This window comes from Ambystoma mexicanum, chromosome 2q, assembly GCF_040938575.1.
Source record: "Ambystoma mexicanum isolate Mex_15411 chromosome 2q, UKY_AmexF1_1, whole genome shotgun sequence".
NCBI lineage: Eukaryota > Metazoa > Chordata > Amphibia > Caudata > Ambystomatidae > Ambystoma > Ambystoma mexicanum.
The window spans coordinates 432,508,019-432,531,875 of NC_090924.1; the positions used below are offsets into that span (position 1 = coordinate 432,508,019).

General features: G+C 47.9%; 1 protein-coding gene across 1 annotated transcript in view; it reads right to left on the minus strand.

Moving 5' to 3' along the window:
- The window catches only part of HDAC6 (histone deacetylase 6), a 1,945,770-nt gene that overhangs the window by 1,521,203 nt on the left and 400,710 nt on the right, over positions 1–23,857 (minus strand). The window lies entirely within an intron of this gene.

Genomic DNA, 23,857 nt, shown 5'->3' on the forward strand with positions numbered 1-23,857 from the left:
TTATGATGACACGTGTTTAGGCTCTAGCCGCCTTTTTCAAATCAGGGCTTGTGCTTTAATATACATGAAATGCAAATTTCAACATTCAATTGCATCTAGAACATTAATTATATTTCAACAGCACATAAAATCATGAATACATTAATAAAGCAAAAAAAGAAAATTATGTTTCATCACAGATTGTTATAATAATAGTCACAGAGAGTTAGGGGTTGGTATATGGGAGGATTGTTAGGATGCTGGATAAGAGAGATTGGAAAGAGAGCATAGTGTTATAAACAACAAAGTTTTACTTGATTGTCCTTTTCTGGTATATTACTGTATATATGTCTCTATAGCTAGTAGTACCATGAGTGAGTAATTTTCTATTGTAATCACACACTGATTGCACATTATTACTGTTTGTTTAATAGAAGTGCTTAATTAATTTAAGTTGAATGCCTTAGTGGAGAAGCTTAGATTGCTTGTTGTCCTTTAGTACACCCCCTTAGTATGATTCTATTTATATTAAACAATGTAAAGCTTTCTTGCCTTATTAGAGTTCATAAGAATACTTCTACGGTTGAAATGTGTTGGTCTTACCCTTATTTTCCTGTGTTAATCAATCTCTTCATACGGCTTATATTTTTGGGTTAGTTTCCTGCAAGTAAGCGGTAAATGGAAATAATTTTCCGTCTAATACCATGTAGTGTAAGTGCACCAATATTCGCTCCTGTTACAATAGCGTGTTGTTTTCACTGGTTTATCTAATCCTCATGCGTGACAGATTGTATGCTTGTTACTTGCTCTATTATGCTTTAATATTCCATGTGAGATTGCGTGTTGGATACCCCACTTCAGTCCGGTAAATACTTGTGATATTAAAGCGTGTCCCCATATATAACGGGTCTTACGCCTACTGCTTAAAGCACTTTTCATTAGAGTGTGCACACTCGCATTATCATTCCCGATTCATTGGGCATCTCTGTTTGCATCATCGCATCACGATAGTATCTTTTACACAGTCATCGGGTGCGGAACAGGCAGACTGCCTCTTACCGTTGTTGTGCAGTGCGAAGTCTCTCGCGTCGGCTATTGCTAGGTCGCCGGGAGGAATAACCATTAACTAGTGTGTTTTCGAATGTTGCCTTGGCAACGTTACGGTCCGTGTCCTCCTTTGATTTCCCTAGTAATGATGTGTGCTGTGTTGCATGCAAATGCCATCTTTTGGGCACTGTTTACCTTACATACCTCATTTGTTAATGAGAGGAATCCCAATTTTATGGCACTCTCACATTTTGTACGTGAATTGATATTTATTATTGAATTAAAAAGCTCTATTTCTATTTGTAATTTTTAAATGGATTGTTGTACAAGTTAAATCAAATGGGTTATTCAAATATATATTTGATTATGTCACTCGTTATTTATTTATTCAAGATTCTCATTTATTGCTAAATTCTGTTCGGTCTGATTGTAGGAATCTCCCTTCAATATGAGATCTAGGTGTACCTAGGTAGATTGGAATTAAAATTACTGCTTATATGCTTAACCAATTAGATTCAAACTCATTTGATACTCAAGTTAGTGTTATGCTTTTGTCATATTTAATGTTGCACACGTTATATCACATGATTTCCATCCTTAGCTAGTCATTTACATCTAACTTGACATGTATCCATGATATCAGTTCCTGTATCCATAATAGTGCCGCATGATTTCATGCTATTCCAATTTCCCTACAAATGTGCCTCCATGTCCAATTTTAATACAAACATGCCTACAAAAATGACACCATCTCATTATCCAAGTTCAGACCCGTAACTGTTGTGTTTAATGTACATATCAGTCTAGCCTCGGCCTGTGTAAGTGCTTTTTCTTTGTATACACCTCTTTTTCCAATTGAGATTTTTTTGTAGGCCAATGAATTTGATGTCTGATTTACTTTCCATTTGGTGTATGGTTTGCCAGTGAACAGCGATGGGGAACCGCGGACATTGACTTTCTATTTTCGCCAGATGTTCTCTGATGCGTATTCTTAACTCTCTAATAGTACTTCCTATGTATACCTTGTGGCATACACATATAATGCCATAAATCACGTATTTTGTTCTGCAATTTATTCCTTGCTTTATTGCGATCTCTATGCCATTCATATCAGTAAATTTGCTGGTCTTTTCATGGGCAAATCGGCACATTGTACAGGTGCCACATTTTCTGAACCCAATGTTTTCAGATTGTAGCCATGTCTTATCCAATGAGCTTATTATGTCTGGCAGTAATGAGGGACTTAGTTTATTCCTGAGTGTTTCTGCTCTTTTTTCTGTATTAGCGAACCTATGTTTTTACGTTTTCTCATCCTGAGTAACTCAGCAGCCATCCGCAGCCATACATTTTTCCCAAAATTCCTAGAACCTGCGATCTCTCCAACGTAGGAATCGTTTCAATCCCTTGAAGTCTACAGTATCTTCATCTGCTTACTTACCTAAAGACTAATTCTAAAAAGAATAGACATTTCAAGGCAAGAAGCTATAGAGTTCATCAGCATCCACCGTTTGCCATTGCTTCTCCATCTCAATGCGCCCCTGTAGAAAGACAGAATGAAGAGCTCCACAATAATAAAACACATGAGAAAATTCAGCACTAGAGTTAGAAGGGAGTGATTTTAGGTGTTTATACACATCTCAACTAGTAGTTATTTCAGTTAGTAGATGTTATAGCATTTCTATTGCCATTTGTTTGTCCAAATAGTAAAAGAATCCTAAAGGCTCCAAGGTATCAGGTCCTCAGACTGGGAAGGTATTAAGCTCCCGAGGAAAAATGGAGGGAGACCCACACCCAGTCGCACAACACACATACACACACTCCCCGGAATGACAATGGCACATGAGATGTCTAACTCTGCTCACATGAAATGTCAATGGGTTGGGCTCCAATATTAAGCACAGGTTGGTTCTCCAATACCTGAACAGGCACTCTCCGGACATAGCACTGCTTAGTGAAACACACCTCCGGGGAACCAACTGTAAATTCTTCCAAAGATACAACTATGCCACGACCTACCATGCGGGATTCAACAGTGGGTTACGGGGACTATGATCCTCATACAAAATAACATCTTCTGTTATTTGAGCGCTAGGAGACCTGTGGGTGTGTAGCGCTATATAAGAAATACGTTATTATTATCATTATTAGACAAAAGAATCCTATTCCAGCTGGACGGGGTACACTCAGACCAGCAGGAACGCTTTGTGGTTGTGACTGGGAACATGTACGGGAACACCTGGGGAATCGCTGCGGTCTATGTCCCCCCCTCCCACTCACCCATAAACTCCTCACAAATCTCCAGGCAGGCAGACTGGTGGGTGTTAGGGGGAGACTTTAATGAAGTGATGGACGTGACCACAGACTGAACACACGTGGGAACCAGAAACCCTGACCACCCAACAAAAATTCACTCCTTTGCCCTATCGCTGGGGTGGGTGGACGCATGACGCACAATACATCCCTCAGACCGGGGGTTCTACTTTCTCTCTGGCCCACATAACTCCCTATTCCGTACTGATTATATCTTTGTCCCGCAGGATATGGCGCACACACGGTTAATGGCTACTTACCTGACCAGGCGCATCTTGGATCACCCCCCCCCTGACAGTGACATTAAAACTCAACAGGAACGCACCTCACCCCACCTGGCGCATACCACCTGGGACTGCCCGAAATCACGGAAGCTCTTGCCCAAAAACCGGAGGACTACTTCTCCATTAATGAGGGTTTGGTGGACAGCCCCATCACACTATGGGAAGGGTATATAACGGTGCTCCAGGGAGAGGCACTCTCCCTGGTCTCGGCTCACCGCAAACTACACACCCAAGCCATCGCTAAGGCTGAAGAACATGCAGCGCGGGCGGAGGAGGAGTTTCTCGCACTAGGAACGGAGGCATCCAGAGACGCATTGCTCACTGCCCAAGAAGTGCTAATAAACCTGGCCTTAGACAATGCCAAGACCGCACACTGGGCCACACAGAGCCAGATCTACGAGACCGGAGACAAGGCAGGGAAGACGCTTGCGTGGCTAGAACAACAGGCCCAAAATAAGGTCTATGTACGGGCCATAATGGGGCCCGACAAGGAACTGCTCTCCGACAACGCCGAAACTGCGGACGCATTCGCAGCCTACTATGAACTCTTTTACTCCCAACAGCCGACACCATCGGGATTGCGATTCCTCGAGTCTGTTGCAATACCCAGGCTGACATAACAACATATAGGCAACCTGGAAGAGGAGATCCCAGAGGAAGAGATTGCCGCGGCTCTATCCCAACTCCAATCTGGGAAATCCCCAGGCCCCAACGAGTTCCCGGTGGAAACGTGGAAGAGGCTGGGGGGTAAGGTCACAACCCACATGCACCGCATGTTGAGTTGTGCCCGGGAAGAGGGGAAACTCCCCTGAGACAGGCAGCCATCGTAGTGATTCACAAACCTGGTAAACCAGCAGAACTCTGCGCCTCTTATAGACCTATATCTCTCATAAACTGAGAGGCCAAAGTCATCGCCCATGTCTTGGCTGACAGATTACTGCGGGTCATCTACACCCTAATCCACCAGGATCAATGCGGGTTCATGCCATCTAGATACACCTGGATTAACTTGAGAAGGGTCCAATTTGCTATTGACCAGGCAGCTGCAATAGAAGACCCACTAGCACTCCTAGCGGTGGACTTTGAAAAAGCCTTTGATTCGGTGGGGTGGTCGGCTCTCTGGGACATCATGGAACGCATGGGATTTGGGCCAAAGTATATGTCATGGGTCAAGATACTATACGACTCTCCTGAGGCAGTGGTAAGAGTGAATGGGTCCACGTCCAGGACCTTCAGGCTCAGGCGGGGAACCAGACAGCGCTGCCCCTTCTCCCCCCTACTATTTACGCTAGCCATAGAGCCACTAGCAACCAGGCACAGGACCGCGATGGAACGGTTGGGCTTTAGGTGGCCATGGGAAGGGGAGGACCGAGTTTCACTCTACGCAGACAATCTTGTCTACATGAACAACCCCCAGACAGCGTGCCCAGCAGTCACCAATATCCTTACTGAACACCAGGACTTCAATGGTCTAAAGGTCAACAAACAGAAAACTGAACTCTTCCCACTACAGGGAGGGAGGCGAGCGATCCACAGGCATTTCCTCTACTCCGTTTCCATACAGAGCTTCAAGTATCTGGGTATCATAGTAAGCCCCGACCCGGAGGAATTCGCATGACTCAATTTACAGCCAGTGACCGACAGATTTGAAGCGGACGTTACCCACTGGCAATCCCTTCCACTAACAGTTATGGGCAGAGCAGCCCTCTTCGAAATGCTTGCCTTTCCAAGATTCCTTTATGCCCTCCAAAATGCCCTCCTTTACATCACTGGACCGACCTTTGTTTCTATAGAGGCCACCCTCAGGGGGCTACTCTGGGGAGGGAAACAACCTTGCATAGCATTAACTACTCTACAGCACTCCGTCTGGGAAGGGGGGATAGGCCAACCATGCCTCTGGGTCTATTATTGGGCTGCTCAACTGGGAGTTGTGAATGACTAGCTGCACGGGGACCCAGACCTCCCACAAATCGGGGGCGAAAACAGACACATGGGGGCAATAACACCCCTCCGAGTGCTATACGGTAGGGAAGCCGACCTGACTGCCCTGTGCGGATTGATAAGCCAGGCCTGTATAGTCTGGGCAGAGGCCACACGCCACACGGGCTGTGGCGGGAGATCGACAACCAACCACCCACTATAGAACAATACACACATCCAAGAGGTCCTGAAAATGGGGCATTTCACACAATGGGAGGAACAAGGTATACGGTTTTTGGCGGATATACTCCGACATGAGAACCTCGCCACTTTCGCCAACCTACAGAACAAATTCTCACTCCCGACAGGGGACCAATACAGACACATACAACCTGCACACGCTATCCAGGCGCAATTCCCCACCCCAGCAGACATTCCAGAGTGCTCCCCCCTCAAAGCAAACATGCTCCAAACTAAGATCCCTGCCATGGTCACGTCCATACTCTATCATGCAATATCTGCATTAGGGACCGAGGAACTCTCTGAAGTGGGAGGGATTGCTGGGCCCGCTAGAACCCGAGGAATGGGTCAAAGCGCTGATGTTCCCCCGGGAAATCAGCATAGACGCCAAACTTCATCTGATTCAATACAAGATACTACACCATGTCTACCACTCTATGGCCAAGATGATGAGATGGGGGAAAATAAAAGATGGGAATTGCCTATGCTGCAGATCGTCTGAGGGAACATCCTATCATATGATCAGGAACTGCGAGGTTATCGAGGGCTTCTGGGCTCGATGCATCACCCGGATCAGCAGGGTACTGGGGTCCCCGGTCCCACACGACCCACAACTGGTCACTCTTGGGATCTGGGGCGAGGGAGACCACACCTTGTACGAAAAGGCGTTCCGTCCAACTGTGTTGGAATTGGGAAAAAGGTTCAAAGCCGTCACATGGGGCTCTTCTGAGGGATTGTGTCTTAACCGGTGGGCAAACAAAATGGACTGATGCACGTCCCTAGAGAAACGCATTTATAATGCCTGGGGTTGCCCCCGGAAGCACCTCAAAGTCTGTGGGAAAAGGATAGAGGATACATGATTAACTTGCAGGCACTGAACTGCCGATCAGGCTCAAGAGACGCGCTGCGATGCCCGTCTGGGCCCTCCATGCCGGCCCACACTTGAGACTCCTGGCGTGGACAGACAGCTGCACCCTCCCCCTGAATGCCGTTGTTACACACTGCCATATGTTACTTCTGTAAATTGCATAAGCGGTGACCCTGTACCGTGTTTTGATTGATATTGAAATGATGACCATGAACTATTAAAATACCAATAAAAAGAGGTTTAAAAAACAAAATGGACGGCTTCTCAATTGTGGAACAAAAGGCAACTCACTATAATGGATGCAGTGCTGCAGGAGGATTAATAATAGCTACGTGCAATTAGATTGCAATGACCTTAGGAAAAAAAAAATTCTCAAGGGATCCTTGCAGCTAGAGGAAACTTTCAAATGGGGCAAGCATTAAAGAGTGTAACAGTAGTGAATCTCTATTGGAAACCCTTGTGCTCCAAATTGGAATTTTTGTTGGGGAGTTTGTCTCCATTAATGTTGATCACCATCCCTCGGAACTGTTCAGTGCGAGTAGTGGTAGCAGGTGATTTAAACTTGTATTGTTTACAGCTACACCCATCAGCTAGTAAACATGTAGCAGCTTGTGAGAACTGTAAAAAATGGCAGAGCTTTTTCAAAGATTGGGATCTGTATATGGCAAATGGCAGCGTTAGGGGCGATATGGACCTGGCTCCAACCTGGAAGAAGGGTTCCTCTAGCTCCATTATTGACTACTTGGTCTTTTCAAAAGACATGTTTGTTCACTGTACCGCTATGGAGTTAAAGGAAACCGGGTACAGTGACCATAATATGCTCACCACTGGACTTTTGCTGTCAGTGATGGGATCAGAGGCAGGGTATCAGGATGAGCTACTGGTCAACGCTGGTGGCAAAAGAATCTCGAAATTCAGAGATAAAGTAGCTGAAAGCTCAATAAAAATCAAAGCAAAACTTTAGGTATTTTGTCCGAAGTTGAACTGGGTAAAGCATGTTGTCCGTCCAACTTTGTAGATTTCGTATTGGGAGCAAAATCCCCCAGTGTATATGGGATCAAATGTAGATGCAAAATATAAGTATACCTTTGACCAAGAAACCAGGGAACATGAAAGGGAATTGAGAAAAAACATTCAGGCCTTGAATTATAAAAGTCATTTCAAGAGAAATCTCCACAAGGAGAAAAAGAAATTAAATAGCGATTATAAGAACTGGTCAAGAACTCATCGATTTTTACAAGCACAAAGAGAGGTAGACCTAATGCTGGGAATTATAGCTACAAAGAACTTGCAGAATTTCTGGTCATTGGTGAATCAAGACCAAGGGAATCAATGCGAACTTCAAAGTAATACCGTAGCTGAGAGCATTTGGAGAAGACACTTTTTGGATTCATACAAGAAGCCTTCTAGTGAGCCTAAGGCGGGGATTGCTAAAGTGTCCTGGAAGCTACATTTGACTAAAGAGGTGTGAGGAACCTGTGTCCTCACTTCTTTTCCCCTGATATCCTCTTGTCAGGTGGCCAAGGAAAGGCCATCGCTTTTGGATCCCGACCCGGGGGTGGGTATGCGAGGGAGGATTACCTGGGTGGAGGAGACTTGGGGAGTGGGGAGAGGATGTCTTTAGGTGAGACATGGTATCCCCCATTCCCCTTTCGCAATGAACCATCTATCCCCTCAAGCTTTTAAGTACTTCCCATAAAACATTCCCCAAAATTCACCAATATTCTACTGGAACGAAGAAGAGGACTGCTAGAAAGACAAATCCTCATTTTATTAAATCAGATACATGTCGACCCCAGCCAAGTACTGGGACGAGGAGGAGGACAACATGAATTAATCAGACTACCGCTTTAGTGGCGAGCAGTCTAATCCATTTTAGAATGTGTATGACGGTGGGAACTTTAAAAGGTGGGCTCCCAAAGAAAATGGAGTCAGTTGTAGAGAACGCCGACCACCTGATGGGTGCCGGCAGACATCTCCGGTGTAGTGGTGTGGCAGGAATGCTCGAAACCCGTGCGGAAGTGCAGTGTGTATGCAGCGGGAAGTGAAGGTACAGGATGTTGGAGGCCGGTGGCAGGCCGTAATGAGGCCAGCGGGACCGAAAGAAACGGTTGTCCGAGTCTGCGATGCAGAGGAAGCACTACTGGGTGTACATGAGCCACCGAAGACCACTGGGAGAACTATGCGAGGGACCGCATGGGAAGAAAGAAACAAGTGGCGGCGGAGGACCTTTCAAGGAGCCATAAATCTGAGTGGAACCAGAAGGGGGGAACAAGGGGATGACAGCTGGTCATAAAAACAAGGTATTGGACACTGATATAAACAGAAAACACGCATTGCTATGTGAACTGTCAAGGTTAAAGCAAATACACAGCATTTTGAATACCAAACCAAATGAAAGCAAATTTGTGAACGCTCTGGCATCTTGAGAGAAGCGAAAAGAAAGATTAATAATCCTGCTTTATGACCTGTACTGAAACAATGAACTGCCTTAACTGAAAACAAGTGCTAGCAAAGCCAAGAGAGCACAAAGAGCTGTATGCCTGATATAAGAAATCCAGCATTGGCCAAAGCCAATAAAGTCCAAGGAACTGTACTTTAGAAGGAAACGGGCATTGACAAGAGCCAAGGGAACCCAAAAAATTGGAACAAGTGTAGCAAGTGAACTTGACAGTTCACATAGCAATGTGTGTTCCAATACCTTGTTTTTATGATCGCCCGGGAGCCCGGTGTTACTCCTTCTGGTTTCACTCACCGGTCAGACTTACAGCTCCTTGCGAGGTCCTCTGCTGCCACGGGTCTCTTTCTTCCCATGCAAAGTTCTCCCAGTTCTCTTCCGTGGCTCGCACAAACCCAGCAGTGCTTCCTCTGCGTTGCAGGACCCGCACAACCGTTTCCTTTGGTCTCGCTGGCCTCCTTCTTACGGCTTGCCACTGGCCTCCAAACATCCGGTACCTTTGCTTCCTGCTGCATATGTTCGGTACTTTCCCACGGGTCTCTAGCGCTCCTGCTGCCACACCGCAGAGGTCTGCAGGCACCCAGCGGTTCATGAGCATTCTCCCACAGCTGACTCCATTTCCTTTGGCAGTCCACCTTTTAAAGTTCCCACCTCCATACATATAACACAGGCCAGACCACCCACTACCAGTCCCCACAGCATCCTTTGCCAGCACTTGCCCTCGGGCTCCCTTTCCCGGATTAGCACAACTTGGTCCTCCCTGTCCACCACACTCATCCTCTCTTACCCCCTCTTCCTATGGCACGTGCTGCCTTCGCTCGCCCAGCACTTGCCCACACCCGCCCTTTGGGGCACCCCAGTCCTGCACCTCTCCCTCTATCCCCTCCCCCCTTACACCTGGTCATACACTTGCACGATAGGATTGTCACAAGGCCAATATAACTGTTTTTGTTGTTCTACTTTTGTGATTCCCGTGCATCCCCCCCCCTCACCCTCCCAACTCCCAAATTGTCTTGTGGCACCTTGAAACACTTGTGTATAGGCGCCATACAAATGTCCAATAAATAAATAAAATGGTAGCCAATCAAACCACCATACAGTGTCAGGAGAGTGTGACATGTGAATGATGCAAGCCTTACTGCTGCTAAGGAGAAGCAGTGGACTGATGTAAATGGAAAACTAATCAAGGTGGGTTACCGGTTGCATGACCTGTAATGGGTGGACCGTGTTGTCTGACAACGGCACCTAAAACGGGTCCCCCCCGAAAGGAAAAGCATATGAAAACACCTATAATGATGCTTTTGCTGTCTTTCAACCTTTTTGGTGATTTTGACGTAACGTATATTGAAAGCTGAAAGATTTGAACTCTTGGGGAAGGGAACACTGGTGCTTTATGAACTACTTTGAACTTGAGGAAGTGGAGCTGATTACCCACCAAGAGCTAGAAGAAGCTCTGAACTTTATTTTTAAAACTATTCATTTTGATGCTGCTATCACTACACATTGTATGCAGTTAGGTGTGAGGGCAAGTATAGTTTTGGACACAGACAGATGTTTTACTTTGGACTTCCTGACGCAAACTATCCTTAGTTTTCTTTAGGTAGGGAAATCCCCCCTTAGAATAGTGCAAGTTAAGCATTACGCCACCCCGCCTTTCTGAGTTAATAAAACGTTGTTGAAAGAACTTGAACCTGGCGTCTATGTGTGACTCTTGATGCCTTCACAAAGGATATAGCCTTATTGATAACAAAATCATCATCCTCCGGATCTGCCGTTATGAACGGTCTAACTAACGCCATCCTAAATCCGATATAGCTACCTGGATCAAAATATTGTTGACATTGTTCAACAGTGTGATCAGAAAGAGACAGTGCCTGAAGTCTTGGAAAACTGCCATCATAATTCCAATCTATAAGAAAAGCGATAGGGCAGATCCTGTCAAGTATCGCCTGATAGCCCTTCTAGATGCAGACAGTTAGGTCTTTGTGGGCGCTGTCCTGAGAGAACTGGAATCATGGGCCAGCAGCAGGTTAATTTTCCATAAACAGCAAATTGGTTTCAGAAAGGGTTTGTCAACTTCTCTAAACAGTCTCATAATAAATATCAAGTGCGGAGAGACCTGGATTAAGGGTGGTCCCCCTCTCTATGGAGCCTGGGTAGATTTATCTAAGGCTTTCAACACCATCAATAGAGAGTGCAATGTGGCGGAAGTTAAAGCATTGGGGACTGCCAGCAAGCTTATTGGAAACACTAGTCCACCTACATGAATATATACAGGTATAAGTGAGACTGGATGGCTATAGACATTTAACCGGTCCAGTTATAATGGAAAAAGGTGTGGGTCTTGGGTCGGTATTAGCCCCCTGCCTCTGTAACCTCTACCTGGCTGATCAAAATGAGGCCTTAAATACACACGCTCTGGGAAGCCCAAAGATAGGGACGCAAACAGATAGCTTGATCGCCGATGCGGACGATAATGTCTTACTGCACCATATCCAGATAGGTCTCCCGGGATTGTTGAATGCGTTGGAGGGAGTATTCGGTAACTAGCGATTTGTTGATCAATCCTTCTAAATCAAAATGTAACTGTTTCGGTAAACCAACAAAAAGACTAGCTGGCTTGAAGTGGACGCTAAATGGGCAAACTGTGCCTATGACTAGAGAAGTAATTTATTTGGGTTTTAGAATTAGATCTCACCCAAATATAGCCCTTGAATAATCACGTATAGAGGGAAAAATTGATCAATCTTCCTGTCAAATGAAAAAACTTTGGCAGATATTGTAGATTTTCCATTATCCCACTGATTAATTTCTACAAGTATAAGATGGGATGGATTTAGCTCCACAAGTATGGACGGTAGACTGAACTAGAATAGAAGGTAGGCTGTGGAAAAAAGCTTTAAACTTACTACAGTCCCTACCAATGGCAAGTTTGGGATTTGAGCTAGGCTTAAACTCGCTTCAGGCTATTTTGGATTGGAAACTGGTATCATATATATTGCTACCCCAAAAGCAATCCCTATATGAGGACATTAGACTTCAGTTAGATGTGGGAACCAGTCTTACTTATTGTAATTTGAAGTAAACCGTTGCCATAATTCTGGAAAAGTGCTTTTGGACAGAGGGCGACCTCGTCATTAACCCCATCGGGGAAGAGCTGGCAATTATGAGAACTGACTGGGCAAGCACTATACACCAAATGCGTAGTTATTCCATAGCTAAGTCCTTTTCAGCCCTTGATAAACCAAGAGGATGTTTACCCTCATAATGAAAGTGTTTTCCAAACTCTAGCTGCAGAACAGAGTTCTTGAGATTCGGCCTAAATCTGGTACTGAAGGGTGAGATCCTGGCGGTCCGTAAGAAGGGTAAAGAAATAGAGGACAAATGCATGCTGTGTGGAGAAGCTCTGAAACAGACCTTAAGGCATATTATGATTGAACGATTCGCAGTCCAGGTCCAGAAAGCTCTGTATTTGAGGTGCTTTGCTGATAAATACATTCACACAGAAAACAACCCAGGCATTGGGCTTTACCCGTACGGATACAACAAGCCAGTGCACGCAATCAATCATCTGCATGCCAACATACTCGGGCGTCAGTTTCTCCTAGTTCTGGACCTATCCTATCACTCTACCCTTACTAACCAACCCCGTCCTCTTTCTTGCAGAGCCACGTGAACATCAGGAAAGTGTAGGTAAGTGATAAATCAATTAGAGAAGTAATAGGTCAAAAGAACAAGTTAATAAGTAATACACAGCCTTATAATTAAAAGGCTCTACTCTTTAAAAGTCCATTCCTTGCTCAAATATATGAGGCCTAGTGCCCTTTAGAGTTACAAGTCCCAATTAAACCCTTTGTAGGAAGCTAGGAGTCTTTAAAAGAGTCAGAGCAAGTATTTGCCAAGCCAAAAGCCGGTCAGTGTTTTTAAAAGTTAAGAACAATGGATGGAAAGTACTTAAGAGGCTCTTTTCTCAATCCCACAACCTTAAGGGAAACCCAGGGGTGGATCATTCACCCGCACTCTGTCGATCATTGTCAGACATAGGAGTGGCAGGGTAAGAACACTCATTAAAACCAATGAATGTATGGAGGTGGAAATAGGTATGTTACCCCTGTACTCTAACTCAGGCACCACTTGAGAGCCTCCTGAAAACGCTGCCCCTGTGCTTCGTTTCTTGGTTTCGTTGGATGGGGTTGAGGGGTCTCCAGAGCAGAAGTCACTTTCAGTGTCAGGATTTAGGTCAAGGTAATCTGCAGTTCCGTGCTCTGGCAGGACGCTTCCTGGAACAGGACAGCTGGATGGCCCTGGCACGATGAAGAAAGTACCCTGACGTTGTCAACAACCTCAAAAGACCCCCTGGACATGATGCAGGCGGAAATCACCAATGGCCACTGAAATCAAACGGGGGAAGTCGACCCTTTTACCAGAAACAAAGAAACTGGTTCTGCAAAGCTCCTCCATGTTGGAGAATTGAAAGTGCAAGGGTAGGCCTATTGTTTTACAAGACGAGTGTCTGCAGAGTCCCATGTCTGTGCTTGGGACGATGACCAATGCAGCGAGGTAGTCCACGAGGAAGCTAGTCAACCAAGGATATTTCCGGGATATTTGAAGGGGTTAAGACTGGCTTTTCCCACCGGTTTAGGGGTCAAATCACAGATGAAAGCCTTCTGGAGATCAGAAAAGGAGCAGGGCTCCACCAAGAGTATAGTAGGGAGAGGAGAAGTGCAGTAGTCGGAGGAAAGGAGTGATAATATGGCAGAAAGTAGTGACAGAGGGGGAGTACTGAAGTGATTTGGGGGGAACTGGTTACATCAAAGGGTGGAGGCGAGGAGTAAAACATAGGAGGAGTGAAACATAGGAGGAATGAAGACCAGATGGGAGCAGTAAGTCCAGGGGAGCGATAGTTAGAGTAGAAGATACAAGGTGTGTGGGTGTGACTGATGTCGCCCGAATACAAGATCAAGTGCGAGGCACTATCCAAACTCCCTTTAGAACACTAACCTATTTTTAGAGTAGGGACAGTTAGGAAGTTCCTGATGGAGTTTAGATAACCTGCATATAGGGAAACTATCTGCAGGAGAAGGGAAGATTGCAGACAGTAGCAGTTACCATTTGGTAGAATTAACCAGAGGTTATGGTGGAGGTAGGGCAGGTGGGAAGGATGGGATGGAGGGAGGGCATGAGGGAGAGGCAGAGAGAGACAAAGAGATGCGTATATGCGCCCTTGGCCCCACAAATAAAATAAATACCCTTGAACTGTCGCAAAGACTACTCTGAAAGTTTTCAGTGCCATCTGTGACAGTTGAAAAAGTTAAAAAGGGACACAAAGTACCCTACCGCACCTCACTGTATTGTGATGTGTGCAGTGTGAGAAACCCGGGGGTATTTTCCTATTGTCTCTCCATGGATCCTCTGTTCGGATGGCCAGAGGCAGGCCACTGCTGCTTGATCCCAACCCGGGGGTTGGACAAGCGAGGTAGCATCACCCGAGTGGAGGGTATTGGTGGACAGGTGGGGGAGTGCCTTTGGCTGTGAAACAGTATCCCCTGCTGTCCATCAGACTCCCCTCCCTCAGCTTTAATGGGTTATCTCCACTCACAAACCAGGACTCCAAACCCCACCTTGAAACTGGTAATCAATACAAGGAATCAAAGGCAACCATAAACCCTAGGATCAAACAATCACTCCCACTATATTGTCTTTCAGTAGACCATTTACCTTTAAGATCTCGCCTTTCATTACATAGAGGGGAATCCTCACACCCACATTTCCCATCTCTATTCCCCCCGGACCCCAGTTGTCAGGAATTAGTTACACTCAGATCTCTCTCTCTACACATGAAATATCTCTCTCCGTCTCTCCTTCCATCTCCTCCCTCCCCCCAATCACTGGAACCAAGAAGAACATGCTGGGAGTAACGAGGATTAGACATAGGAATCCATGGGCAATGGATTGCTATGGGCATTCTCCATTTTGCCCCTTTAACAAGGACAGGCAGAGTCAGGCAATTCAGGTTGACCATCCACACATGTTTCCAATTAACTATAAAGGCAGGTATAAAGGTGTGGTTCAACACAAAGGGAAGAGCAAGTTGGGAAGGAAGTCCAGAGAAGCCACAGTGCAGGGAGTTGCTGTAATGACCCAGTGGAGGATGGCGTGCTGCAACATCAATTTGGTGAGCAGATCAAACCACTGTCACTTGGGGAAACCGTGCGTCCCATGGTCGGAACTCCAACAGCCAGATTCCTGCTGGTGCTTAAAGGATCAATGCTCATTCCCTTGGGGCCAGAAACAACCCCGAAGGTGTCTGAGGGGCAGGTGGCGAGACCCTGACTTCAGCCTCACATCATCACAGGAAGCCGCTGCATCGCAACGCCACCCGTTGAGTCGTGTGAAAGAGACACTCAGGTTAGCGTGCGAGCAGGCACCAGCAAGCAAAGGCAGGTGAAAGAAAGAGGAGTGAAGCGCGAGAGTGGCGCTAAAAAAGGCAACTCAAGGAAGAGTGAAAGACTAAATTGGAACGGGCAAGCAACCCAAAGATGAGAGAAAGAGGAAAGTAAAAGTGAAGAAGCAAAGCGGGTAAGCGGCCCGAGTGCTGAGGAAAGTGGAAAGCCAGACGGGGAAGTGGCGACTGTCCAGCGGAGAAAGGAGAGCAAAGGTGAGGGGGGGCACAAACAAGTAAAGGTGGGCAAGTGGCCCGAAACCACAGAAAAGGTGTAGAAAGCACAGGAATAAGAGAAGGGAAAAGAGAGGTGAATAACCAGGGGCAAGCTGTCAGAGTGGTCACGCAGGAAGGAAAAGAAATGGACTGCTTTCTCTAAAGTCTCTGGCAAGACCCTGTCCACCAGGAACAGTATGCTATATGAATTTGAGTTGAATACGCTGAGACTTGAGGAATGGAGCCCCTAAGTCAGTTTGAACTTGTGGCCAAGACAATTTCTTTGAACATCCTTGAATATTTTCTTTGGAAAGCGACCTAAGCTTGGGGAGGGGAACCCTGAGAGGTCCAAAGGTATCATTTAAAAGAACTGTGTGTTGTTTTGGGAACTTTGGAAATATTGCACCTCAGGTGAGGGAAAACCTGGGATACTTACAGTGAACTGTTATGGTGATATATTTTGGTCAAGAGCTGGAAAGCTAGGGGAAGCTGACCTGGGAGATTTTAGAGCCAACCCCTTGCGGAGAACAGGAGAACCTCACCTCAAAATTAAGACATTGCTGAGCCAGAACTTGTACCTGCCTTGTTTTTGCATCACTATTTTTCTTTATCAGAGACTCCCCTTGTCACACTTTTGTTAGTTTGTGAGGGCAAGGGTAGGTTGAGACAAAGACAGACTTTACTTTGGGACTCAAAGACTATGATGTTTTCGTTACATTAGTTGAAGGACCTTTCACTTTAGAGTTAGTGCCAGTTAGGAGTTCTACCAACCCCAACATTTTGTTTAATAAAGGTTTTCGAACTTTACTTAACCAGCATTTGTCTCAGCAGTTTGCACTGATAGCCATAGGGACTGATCGGTGCCCCCAACACAGATAAGCTAATTAAGGTAAGTAAAGCAAAACGGCTTGACTTGCTTCCAAAAGTCAGGAAAGGTTAAACAAAAAAAAACTGCAAAAAGTAGGGGAGGTGTTCCACAGAGGTCTATTGAGGGAAAAGAGAAAAAAGAAAATCTTTCCCAAAAGCCCATGCATGTCACATCTTAAAAGTAACAAAATGTGTTACAGAAGAAAAAGTAAAAAGGGATAGATAGCACTCCTGCAACACTTCATTGTAAAGAGGTATGCGCTACAGTAAAACAAAAAACAACACAGGCATCTTGCATAGGAGATATCATGGTACCCCTGCACTGGTAACCACAAGGGCTGTTCAGTGCCCCTAAAAGGGATGAGTTGAGAAGGGAAAGGAAATCAAAATACTTTACTTCTCTCCAAAGTTAGGACAGGATTCCAAACACAGCAAAAAAGGTGGGGGCTCCATTGATGTCAGCGGGAGTAAGCTAACAAAAAGAAAAATCTTTCCCAACATCTATGCTTGCAATACAGTTTCCAGATTATTATTATTTTTTTAAAAATAGGGCGCAGGGGGTGCGGCGCGGCGCAAGATGGCCTCGGGCTAACGGAGTTCCAGCAAACACGGGAACGGAAACGGAAAAATATGCATGAAATAAACGCATGATGCCACAACAAATGACAGGAAACTGAAGCGCTTTCGTCCAGGATCCAGAGGACAATAAGCACAAGAAAATCGGACCACGGACATCGGAGATGATACGAGGCATCATCTCCAGCTCGAAGCACGGCCTAAAGCCCACCAAACCTACCACGTTCTGGGGAGATAAGCCCATCGGCAACAGACTGCCTGCACAGGGCTTACACAGGCTGTGCCCCAGCAAGGGAAGGAACGGGCTGAACACCACACCTCCCAAGCAAGCCCGACCTCACCCGCCACCGCGGCTTACCCCCATGACAAGCTTGCCACCCAGACCCGCCCAGACAAGAATAAAAACTCCCGCTGGGTAGAACGGGTGCATGCTGGGCACACCATCCAGCGGGAAGCAGAGGCAGCGGACCCGGAGACAACGCACCGAGAGGCACCCCCGGACCGCTTCCATCGGGGCTGGGGGCAGGCCAGAGCCTCCCAACACCTTACAGCCCACACCGGGGCACTGCAGCCCCCTACCGAAAAACATCGCCACAGCCCTACCGGACCGGCCAGCAGACACCTACACGGAACTGCCTCCGAAAGCCTCCAGCAGTAGGGGTCCAAGCACCAAGTCAGCGGGGATAAGCGACTCAGAACCACCAGAAAGTGGACACCTCCCCACACCCCGGGCGCCACAACAGCGTGAAACTATAAAAAATAAAATAAACAATACCAGTACAGTCTCCTAGGGCCACATGCCTCCCCCCATCCCCCAAGAGCCCCAGCACGCAGCCTGCACAGCGCCAGGAGGTACCCCAGCGGCTAGTCAACCCCTCTGCAACAAGTGGGCACACAACCTACAACAGCCAACCCCACAGGCCTTATGTCAGGCCCCCCAATCCCGGCAGCTCGCCACCACGAAGTCCGCTCCCTCCCTCGCCGGCCTGCATCTGAACTGTGGACTGGAGCAGGAGACACACACACACCGCGGCCGGTGGACAGGAGAAGCCGGGACATCGATCCCGGGACTGCGGGGGTAGGGGCAACCACCGACAGACAGCGTGTCCCTGGAGGACAACACACAGCCATCTACTTTTTCTAATTTTCTCTACCTGTGGTGTCCCCCAGGGGTCTAACCTCTCTCCCTGGCTGTTCAACCAACAGGTGGCACTCCTGGCCCACCGCATAGCTGCTCTCTGCCCCAACTTTCAGTGCTACGCGGATGACGCCCATGGCCTCCTCCTCTACTTCCCTCATCTTGGACTGTCTTCTGCTATCCAGGAGTGCTGTGTCGCCAATGACCTCTGCCTTAATGCCAGTAAGACTGAGATTCTCCTCATCGGCACACCGGCTACCTCCTTTCCTGGAGCTCACTGGGCGGCCTCTCTTGGCCCCCTTCCAGTTGCCACCTGGAAGTTTAAAACCTTGGGGTCATCTTTGACTCCACACTCTTCTTCTCCCCTCACATCGCTGATGTTTCTAAGAAGTCGCACTACCAGCTGCACCTCCTCAGAGGTATTCTTCCTTTCCTCTGCTTCCCCCAGAAGCTCACTGTCTCCAGAGCTCTGGTTCTATCCAGGCTGCACTATTGCAACAGCCTCTTTCTAAATCTGCCTGCTTCTACTCTCTGCCCTCTGCAACTTATCCAGAACAGGACTGCGAGACTTGTCCTTGGCCTCAAGCCCAGGTATCGCATCTCTCTAGGACTGAAATCTCTGCACTGGCTCCCACTGGCTGCGAGGATTAAGTTCAAAACCCTCTGCATCGTCCACAAGGCCTCCCTCTGGAAGAGCCTCCCTGAAAACCTTTCTCTTTGCGTCTGCTTTTTCTCATCCTCTCCGTTGCCGATTTCCAGGCTGACACTTAAACTGCACTGGTTACCTGGCCACTCTCTGATCTCAAGCCCAGGTCCCCTCCCCCACCAGTCGCACTCCTGCACTGCCTTCCTGGCAACACCCGCCCTTGGTCACTGCTTTCTGTAACCCTACGGTCCCACTACCAGGACTTGACAACTGTTGTCTGCACTTACCCTTTCACTTGCCACCTCCTGGCCGTACTTTTACTTATTGTTTATTTATTGTCTTATCCCATGTACTGCACTGTCCTCTCCCCGGCCCCCCGCACCTCTCCTCCTTCCCTTTCCCATGCACTTGCACGATCTGAATGACACCTGGCCTAGTAGGATCGTTGTCTGTCTTGCCTTTGTTCCCCCTCCCTTGCCTAATCGCGCCTTGAAACACTTGTGTATAGGCGCGTTATAAATGCCATATCATATTATATCATCATATCAGATCATACCTGGCGGCCAGCAGCCCCGCACCGTGTGGCGCTGGGGACCCGGCTGCCCGCCACAGCGCCCGAGGCCTGGACCGGGAGCAGTGAGGAGCTGAGCCAGCAGAGTACGCTACAAGTAAGAGGCATTGGAGGGGGAAGGGGGGAGAAGAATCCAGCGAGCGGGGGTCGCCTCATCCCCAAACGGCAGTGAGGGATCAGCCTAAGCCAGTAACCTGGGTGACTCCTAAGCGGCCCGGCTCCCCCCACCCTCCCAGGCTGGCCGAAGCACGCAAACCAAGGGCCTACCCATAACTACCCTACCACAAAGCGTCACCGGCCGCTTATGACAGCAGGGGCTGGCTGGGAAAACTCTGCCTGAATGGGAGAACCCCACCAAGGAGTCCATAAATTTGTGAACCGCACATAAGCCAGCGGAGGGGTACCCATCAAATAAGCGCTCAAGACACCCCCAGACCCCACCCCTCGCCGTGGACCTATACTCGTCAGACGGGCAGAAGACCCCTCATATCGCAGTAAAAGGGGGAGGGCAAGACTCCTGCACGAAGACCGGAACCTTCCTTTTCCCACATCCCCATGGAGAGGCGCTCCGCCCTCGGAGCTACCCCACACAATACGTGGAGCACTAGCTAAAATTGCGCAAACTGCTACAAAAGTTCGTCAGATCACCACACACGGCCCCTAACCCCTGGCAGGCCAGGCTTCAAACTCCTCAGGGCCTTCTTGCCCCAACCTAACCACCCAGCAAGCCGGCAGACGCGCCATAACTTTGCCGCCCCCTTGGGACCCCGCCCGCAGGACCAAAGGACAGTCGGAAAAGCAGGTGAGACCCCCGGGAGGGGACCCCCCCCCAAGCAGCAGCAGGCACGAATAAATATCTGAGAGCCAGGAAGCTCTCTGCCCTCAGTCCAACGCACCCAATCGCCAGCAAACTTGCCACCAAACCCTAGAGGGCAGCGGTCCTACACGGAGCTCAAGTCGCTGGGACCCATAAACGCAGCTACCAACAAGAGGAGGATCAGGCAAAACAAGCCGAGCGGGGATGCAAAAAGGAATCCACGCCCCAACACCAATAGAGCACGCAGCACCCGCTACACCCAGCCAACCAAGGAGATCCTGCCGAAACAAGGCAGAGATGGACGTCCAAACGCAGTTGCAGACTATCCTGGCGGAGATGCAAATTATTGGACAAAGGACCCAAGAAACAAACAGCACGGTTCTGGACATTAAGCGGGACCTGCAGGAAATCCAAACCCGCCTAGAACGCATCACGGACAATGAACAACAGATCAGTGCACTGGAGGACAACTATACAACAACGGAAAAGGACCTCGACGGGGTCATAAGGGAGGTCTAGAGACTGGGCGAGAAAATAGATGACCAAGAAAATCGCTCCCGCCGGAACAAACTCTGAGTTGTGGGCCTCCCAGAAAACACAGAAGGGGTGGACCTCGAGACATACATACGCGGCTTTTTTCGCGACAACCTCAAAATAGAGAACCTACAAGACCTCATAATCGAAAGGATACATAGCGCACCTATACCCAAACCACCGCCGGATCAGCGACCCCGTATCGTGACCATGCGCCTACTCAACTTTCAGCATAAAATGCAGATCCTTAAAGCATACAGGGCGGCAGGCCACAGCAAAGTAGGGCCAGCCGACATCCGCATCTACGATGACTACTCGCTGGAAGTCTCCAGGTGCCGCAAAGAATTTAATCCGATCTTCGAGGCCATGAAGGACTCAGAAATCCGCCATTACTTAAAATTCCCAGAAACCTGGTGTGTTCAAATAGACAAACATTGGCACAGCTTTGAAGATCCGGAAGCAGCTTGGCGCCTCCTCCAGCAGCATGAGATAGTCACAGCAGACTTCGAAAGACCAGCGCCTGAGCCCCGTGCCCGGACCCACGCCCCTCCCCAGCCCAGAAAGGATACAATCAAACAAGAAATGGCAGAAGAAAAACAGACGCCTGAAAGGCTGGGGGCCAAAGCGTTGACAGTTTACCTTATCACCGACAAACTACACAAACCCCCCCAATTCAAGAATACCGCCCGTGGTTCCAAATAGGGACCGGACTGGCAAATAAATCTCTGGATCCTGTTTAAGAATGCATCGACTGCATACCCTACGACACAGACAAGCAACCTTGAGCCCCCACGCGACTTTAGCTGTCCCTGGGCAAGGAGAGGCGGGCTGAAACCTCGTCTGGCTCCTTTTAGCGGCAAGAAGCGCCTTCTGCGGGAGGACGCAATAGGTAGTATCTTTCCCCCACCTCCTGCCTGGGCACAAGTGCCACCTCTTGGGGTTTGGCGACAGGTTAGGGCCTACCCAACGTTTGAAATGTTTGGTTGGGTTGAAAGTTTACTATGACTCATGTTGGCGTCATACTGAGTTGCTAGCTCCCAAGGTAAATCAGCAACAGTATCACAACACAGCCACCACACACTGCCACAAACGAAGACAATTCCATACGATAAACAACAGATCGGCAAAATCTTACTCACACATACTATGGTACTCAACATTAACCTTCTGACGCTAAACATCCAGGGCTTCGGTCACCCCATCAAGTGCAAGAGAATGCTTAACAACTTTAGGGACCTTCAGGGGGATATCATTTTCCTTCAAGAAACACAACTGGGGAGCACAAAATCAGCAAAGCTACAAAGGGGCTGGGTGGGCACAGCGATTCATTCCGCATATCACAGTAAAAAGGGGTATCCATTCTAGTCAACAAGAGGATCCCGTTCCAGGTCAAACACACAGTGGCTGACAAGGAGGGTAGATTCATACTCGCTCAAGGACCTATGTACCACCATACCATCACGCTCCTCATAATATATGCGCCCACAACTGAGACCCTGAATTTCTTCGCAAAAATGTTTGCGACCTGCGCTCAGTACATGGGGAACCTCACATTTATATGTGGCGCCTCAACCTCACCCTTGACCCCCTCCTCGACCGCCAAGGTAACACTACGGGTAGCGCCAGCTTACTCAAGAAGCAGACGGCTGTACAGACTATAATACACAACCTCTCCCTGATCGACATATGGAGACACACACACGACCAGCAACACGACTACACATTCTACTCACACCCACACGACACCTACTCCCGGTTGGATTACTGGCTAATCCCCGCAAACATATGCTACCTCGTGAAAGACTGTACAATCCTCCCGGCCACATCATCAGACCATGCCTCAGTTTGCCTATTAATCGCCCTCCCAGACACAACGCCAGACTTAACCTGTGCATGCTCCATTACCCCGACCTAGTGGAACACCTAGCAAAGGACTCTGAGTGGTTCTGGGAAGCCAATCTTGTACAGGAGTACTCTACCCATAAATGCTGGGACGCCTTCCAAGCATAAATGAGGGGCCAATGTATATTGCGATGGGGGCACAAGCGTAAAACGTGGGGGGAGGAAGTAGCCCGCCTAACAGAGGAACTAGATAAAGCAGAGACAGTCCACAAAAAAAACAGCAATAAACTCCTGAAGCCTACACTAAACAAAAACCGCACCAGAATCGCCCAGCTATCGACCGATAGGGCCCAAACATCATACAATAGCTGGTCTCAGCTGTACTGTTCAGAGAGCGGTAAGCCCTTTAGGTCAATGACCCTGGCCTGAAACAAAGGCAAGCAGCGCAAACAATAGTCTCCATTTAAGACAAAGAGGGGAAACAACTGCATGTGGACGCTCAGATTAATGCCAGATTCAAAGAATTCTACCAAGAATTGTACACGTCCAAAAGCACCCCCCCCCCCAGCACAAGAAATCAATGGTTTCCTAGACTATTCAGATCCCTTAAATCCCTGCAGACCAAGAAGCAGCCCTGGGGGCCCGAATCACAGCGGCAGAAATATCCAACGCTATAACCGCACTTTCCACATGTAAAGCCGCAGGACCCGACGGGATCCCCATATATTTTTATAAGGAGCTGAATGAGGATATAGCACCCCGGCTGGAGGAAGTATTCAATGAGGCAATAACCCTATGCCACCTTCCCCAATCTATGCTCGCCGCAAATATTATAGTCTTTCACAAGGGGGATGGGGGGACCCGACATTATGCGGCTCATACAGGTCCATCTCTCTTATAAATGCAGATGCGAAGATCCTCGCAAAGTGCCTGGCTAAACGCATTGAAAACAGCCTACCTAGCATCATCCACAAAGACCAAACAGGTTTTATACGAAACAGACACTCAAGCGACAATATCAGAAGACTGCTACATCTAGTCGCGGGCGACAGGGACCCCGAAGACCTAATACTAGCAGTATATGCCGAAAAAGCCTTCGACA